Source organism: Erithacus rubecula (assembly GCF_903797595.1).
Source record: "Erithacus rubecula genome assembly, chromosome: 4".
Taxonomy (NCBI): Eukaryota; Metazoa; Chordata; class Aves; order Passeriformes; family Muscicapidae; genus Erithacus; species Erithacus rubecula.
In genome coordinates this window covers 26,650,180-26,656,740 of record NC_136686.1, presented here as the reverse complement: position 1 = coordinate 26,656,740, position 6,561 = coordinate 26,650,180, and the positions used below count along the sequence as shown (strand labels likewise).

The 6,561-nt window shown below is 38.4% G+C and overlaps 1 long non-coding RNA gene across 1 annotated transcript; it reads left to right on the top strand.

The window, feature by feature from the left end:
- Positions 1 to 1,552: 1,552 nt before the first annotated feature.
- LOC306801253 lies at positions 1,553 to 5,970 on the top strand. The gene is made up of 2 exons (XR_013774037.1): positions 1,553 to 1,619; positions 5,783 to 5,970. It is a non-coding gene; the product is annotated as an uncharacterized lncRNA (long non-coding RNA).
- Positions 5,971 to 6,561: the final 591 nt, after the last annotated feature.

The window sequence follows — 6,561 nt, the reverse complement described above, 5'->3', positions numbered from 1 at the left end:
AGCTGGACCTCAGAGCAGTGAACATTCCATACCCTCCTGCTCTGGGCTCAGCCTTCACTCACTGGCAAGAGGCCCATAGCCTAGCAAAGTGCATTTCCAAGCCCTTTTACAACCTCAGCCACAGCAAACATACCTAAGCCTGTTTTACTCTGCCCTCATGCTTACCTGTGCTGAAGAAACTGGCTTGAGGGGAAGAATGGGAGTGGAAGAAAGAGGATTTAAATTTTGCTTGCTGCTTTCTTTACCTTCCCAGTGTGTGAACCAGAACACTGCTACCTTGAGCTTCACTCGCAGTAACAGCAAGTGGGAAGTACTTTGTTTTCTTACTTGTGCTAGAAATCTGTTAACTGAGATTTACTGGGCTCTGTGGAAGGTTTTCTTGAGTCAGGAAACACCCACATTCTTGACAGTAGTTTCTTCAACATAAATCATTGGGTTCAGTGTTTTATAACAGCATTGCCCAATGCTTAGAAACAAATTGCCACGAACACAGAACAGCTGGATGAGAAAACATTTCAATGTTTGTTTGGTATATTTTATAAACTAACTTGGAAAATCCTACTCACTGATTTGGGAGCATGTGGGGAGAATAGAAGGGGCAAAATCAAGGAATGAACTGACCTCTGTATTAGGTGCTGTAGTTCCAGGTGCCAAAGCTGTAATGAGATACTTGTAAAGCATTAATCAGCTGTATCAATACTAAAATTCATTTCAGGTAGGGATGCATGGTGAAAGAATCTAGAAAGGATAAGAGTCCTAAATTTCTCTGTTGTTTCTAGTTGTCGTGAGATAATTCAAAACTCATTTAGAATTGCTTTCCCAAAGGAAATATTATGTCTTTCTGACTAAAGTACTTGACATTTTGGTTGATGATGAAATGTATGATCCCCAGGGCTGAACAGTCTTTTATCTCAAACTTAGATTCCTGTATATTGGAATATATAGTCTCTGCTTTTCACTTTGCTACCTTCACCTTTGGTATTATTTATAAATATTATAAGTATTTATTTCATTTATGCCCTCACTGTAACTTTATTAGGACTCTGACCTGACCAAAAATCCAGCTGATCTGTGACATTGCCCCTGTTGTTCTCAGCAGTGAGCAGGCTGTGGATTTTGACCCACCTCAGCCCTCTGCAGCACTTACTGACATTGCAATCTACCCTTCAGGGCCTGGGCTCCAGGTGGCCATTGCCTCTTCATTCTGTCCAGAAAGATGGAAGCTGCTAAATAACCCCTTTTCACCCTAATCCTTAATTTTAGATGGTAAGGATTTTCAAGCAGAATTAACAGTCTGGAATTCAGCTTGCAGTGGGTTTCAAAGCTGCTTTGTCTTGTCAAATCTGATCTACTTTAGATCATTTCCCATAGCAAGGTGATGGACACTTCACTATTAGCCCTGAGGATTCAAAAAGCTCCCTGTGTTTGCAGCGTGGTTGCATTTTAATGCAGAATGTCTCAGTCTACACCATTTCTTCTGATCATATAGATTGCCATTTCCTGTTTGTGGCACCTGTGTTCCATAATCTCTACTTCCAGAAAAAAGTAGCTAACTATGAAGCTAACCCTCCAGGATGTGGAAGTTTTCCCCTGATTCAAGGCTATTCCTCCTGTCTGAGGTACTTGCAGATCTCTTTCCTAGGTGGCCATAGGAGACACTTCCCTGGGTGAACACTCAGTTCCAAGGGGCAGAGGGATGTCTGAGAGCATCCAGCCCAGCAGTGCATCCAGGGCATATGGCAGGTCTGAAGCAGAACCACACACACAAGCTGCTGCTGAGCCAAGAGCCTGTGCTCACACACAAGCAGTGCAGTGCTTTGGGTGTTGCCTCTCCTGTCCCAGCCTTTTTTCATGAGCTGTGCTGTGCTGTGAACTGGTGCAAACCTGGCCCTGCTTTTTGTCTTACCCACTGTGCATTTATCTCAAACAGAGCAGAGAGCTGGAGACTGATAATATGGTAAACCACTGCATTTAGATCCTTCAGAGCAAGAGCACTTTCTGTTCTTCAGGGTAGTTTATATGGTTTGAAAGGAATTAATAATCAAATAAAGCACTTTAAAGGGAATGTCCACATCCTTACTCGTTCCAGGGAATGAAATTTGCATTTTCTGTATATATAAATCTTTCTGGTGTGAACCTTGCTTGCTGTAGATTTTAAGGAAAAGTGCCAGGGTCCTTTTCATTACAGGGAATGTTAGCAAGTGGAACAGTTTTGGCAGTCATATTAGCTAAAACAACCTTTCCCTAATCCACACAGTTATTTCTGTCTCTTATCTCCCTTCCATCCTCTTCCCCATCCTCACTTGCAAATTGAATTTCCTCAGAGCTCCTTTACGTCTGAGGATACTTCACCAAGCTCTGAACTCCTTGCAGTGAAAACCTCTAGTTCAAGACTTCTTAGAAACATCCCTTGTTGCAGCTAAGAAAGGCTCCATTAATGAGGCATACATACTGATAAGGAACCTAAGACAAGAACTGATTTTATGACTCCTTTTACTCCCTGAAGCCAAATGCACACAGGACTTTTTTATGTAGAGGGTATTTTTTTACACTAATATCTCCAGCATGTGGAAAATTATTACCTCTTAAGGGAATACTGAACTAACAGCCTTATATAGTGTTAGTGACAGTCTCCTGTGATGAATTTTGAAATTGAGGAGATTCAGTAAAGGTGTAACACCATCCTGAAGGTCTTGGGGCTGTTTCAGTTTCTGTTACAAATTCTATATGATTCATTGCAGTCTGACTTTTCTCTCTCTAGACTACCTCAGTTTTTGAAAAATGGTTTTACCAAAATCACACAGTGTCATGCTGCTGGATGGGGTTGTGTTCTGGAGTATTTCTTACTTCCCCTCTTTGTTCCTGAAGGGAATCAGAGATGATAAGTACAGATTTAGATGTCTAAGTAATTTTTAAAATTCTGTACATACAGCATATAAAAATATGCATTATATGTTTGTTGACAAATCTGTGTCTGTCCATAGACAAATATCTTTATGCACACTTACACAGGCTTCATGATCAAGTGTGAGCTCATGTAGTTGGTGACTGAAACTTACACAGCCCTTGTGGCTTTAAACCTGAGACATTCTGATTGAAACCAAAGCCCTCATCTTATACCCCATTCTATTTTCACCAGGAGAAATTCCTTGCTCGGAGTAGTTTACAGTCTAAATGAGCAGAGAATAGGATATTATGCAGAAGCTAAAATAATTAAAATGAGACTTGGTCAACAGGTAAGTCTTGGGCACTTGAGGCAGTTAGCAGTTAATTTTTGGCTGATAGAGCTTTTACTTCAAATCCTCAGCATACTCAGAAAACTTCCAGAGGAAACAACTGAGCTGGTGGGGAAAAAATGTGACTTGCAATGCAGGGTGAGGTGGGCAGTGGCCAAGCACAATGCCAGTGCCCCCTCTACAAGGCAGCTCTCTCAATGTAATTTGTATCTGTTAATTATTCAGATCCTCTTGAGTCCTATGTGCTCATGCAATGCTGCTGAAGAAGTTTGCAAGGAAGTGAAAAATATGGTGATATTGGTAACTGGAGGAAAGGCAAATTGATCAGGGAAAGCTTAAATAAGGAAGTGAACAGTTGTGTGTTAAGAAATCTAAATCTAATATGCAGGTCTATTTCCAAAATTATTACAGCTTTTCAGCTTCTCACCCGGTTTTTGTTTGGGCTTTTAAAATTATACTTAAATACAAGTATCAGTTTTCAGGTTTTCAGGCACACATTATCTCAAAAAAGAGATATAAATTATTTTCAAATATCTCAGGAATTTGCATAAAAAGTTATTTATTTGTAATGAATTTCAGTCCTCACCTTTCCAGTGTCTATTAGGGCAACTATTAAAATGGACAACCAGGAGCTTTTTTATTTCATTACAATACATTGTAGTATTAGCAGATAGTAATATTCCAAAATGACAGTGTTTTTCAAACTTTGTCAGAATTCAAGTAAAATTGGGTGGTGTTACTATTGTGACTGAATCTGTTATGACTTTGCAGATATGTCAGTCAACATTTGGACATTAACACTGTGTTGTGTGTGATATCTCTACAGAGACTTTTATAACAATAGCACTGAAATGCTGGTGACCTGAGAGGGGTTGTCACTGGTAGATTCTTCAGGCTAGGAGTTACCTTGGTCATCTCAGAAGTTAAACTCTTCTTCTTACAAAGACCTGTAATTATCCTTAAAGATAACTCAAAGAAAAAAAGAAAAATTCAACCTGTGTATTGGGGTAACACTGTTAAACTCTAACATGACATGTATTGAGCTGTATAGTGCCCACAGCCTTTGCTGAGTCCCAGAACTTCCTTTCTGTTTCCACTTTGATGGAGAAAGAACCAAACAGAGCATATCAAACCAGCCATGGCTGTCACTTGGCTGTTCATGAGCAGCTGTTTTGCAGCTGACAGTCACATAAGTCTTGGAAGATTTACTGGGAGAGGAGTTCAATAAGCCATGTATGACAAATTCTGAAGTTGCTTTTCAGATGGATATACAGGAACCCATTCTTCTTGAATTTAGTGATTCTTGGATTTAAATGAATGAATAACTGTTTTTGCATAGTTTCTTTGTTAGGAAAAAGTTTTTCCTAATTTCCTCTTATTTTCTAAGTTTCTAAGTTTTTTATTGGTTATTGTGCAGCAGTAGAAAAATAATTTGCTTTCTAAGCTTTATCATGAATGACAAACATGGAAGCTTGAGTGATTTAAGATCATATTTATTTTTTCCACTCTGGTTATTCCTGATAACTGTAACACTTTTTTTTCCTGAACAACATGAGTGATGCCTCTCAGTTGCTTCTTTGTAACTCCCTTGTGCCATTACTCCATTTTCAACAAAACATGACTTTTGAGCTGAGATTAAAAAGTTTAGATCAAAATAAATGTATCTGTTATGTGAATTCAAGAGGCTTTTATTTTCTCCTTTTTCCAACTCATTTCAAAACAGAATATCCTTTCCTCTGTAATTTTTTTCTGGAGTTAGGCCAGAAAAAAAACCATTGTTTTGACTATATGCTTGGTGTTTGGCTTGACTGTGCTCCCAGATAGAAATAGGCTTTATTTATTTTTAGTTTAATTGCTCATACAGAGCAGCTCCCTGTTATTGGGAAAGTGTGCAGAACACCTACCTTTCCTCTTCATGGGGAAAAAAATAGTCTGTTTTATGTTCAAAAGGTGAATGTGAAGGCAAACCTACAAAAGAAAGAGGACCTGCACCTTATTGCAGTGCAATGTCCTCTATAACTTCTCAAATAAAAAAAATTCCTGCTGGACTAGCCATACTTACACTGATTGCTCATGTGTAATAATCTGTGTCCCTTTGGTGTAGGTAATTACATCTTATTTGGAATTGGATTACTGCCTTAAGAAATTTAAAAAAAAAATATTTGCCTCTGGAATGCCGGGCTAATACTAAGAGTAAAACAAATGGTGTTAGAGTGTTCAATTGCAAGCTATAAAAATATACATTTTTGTTTTATTTGCTTAAAATATTTTTTTCTGTTGGTCTCAGTATTGGGTTAAATACTGTTACAATTACTGAAGTCAATGACTTGCATTCTACCTCCACCAAGCCAGGCAATTTTATTCATTTAAAATGGTTGTGCTAGGTAATAAAAAATGAAATATATGATTTGTCAGCAAGTTACTTAATGCATCACTCTAAATAGTCCCGCAAATTTCTGAGGAGTCTGATTTTTACTGCATGTTAAACATTGAATTTGATGGCATATTGAGATTACATTGATTTATCTTGTTCTATGGTTTCTTAGGTCTGTCATTCTGTGTCCATCAGACCCTTACAGCATTCCTCTTGCCAAGCCTGTCAGCCACCTGTATAATACATAAGGATAAAGGTCCAAGGAGAAAGTATTCAGTCTCTTTTTGTTTTCCTGAGGGAGGTGTTACAGAAACTTGATGAAGTCCTTGGTAGCAAGAATAAGGAAGAATTTAGCATTAACCCTGATGTTTCCAAAGTTTCTGTATATTCAGAGAAACCCTCTCAATGAAGAGTTGTCTAATTTCAAGTTATTTGGATGATGCATATTGATGGGGGGCAGTCTCCTTCTAGTCAAGGACAGAACTAAAAACTTTAGTTTTTAGGATTCCCTTGATGAGCAAATAGAGGAACTACTCGGGAAGACCAGTTGAATTTGGAAATGAAGGCACTAGCTTGTCCTGTAGCCTGGCTCTTAGGTATTTAAACATGTATGCAGATCAACTTCAGTGTCCCTTTATGTGTTATTAAACACTGACACAAGTGAAATCACAATTTTTCTTGAGCCATTGCTGAGCATCATTTAAATCTCCATTCATTCAATTGAGCAAAAATTGCTGAGTTTCTCTTTCATTCTATAAGAATGAGGAAAGAAAGTGATTTTCCCTCTCTCACTCAGACCATATTTCTGTTGAGCTAGATGTGTAGTCTGGGCTTTGGTAGAGGCAAGCTGTACCTACGACCATATTTCATGATGACTTCTGATGCTGAGTTCATTATGGATACATTTAGAATTCCAGTCCCTGTATTCTTAAGTCAGTGAACTGAAACATT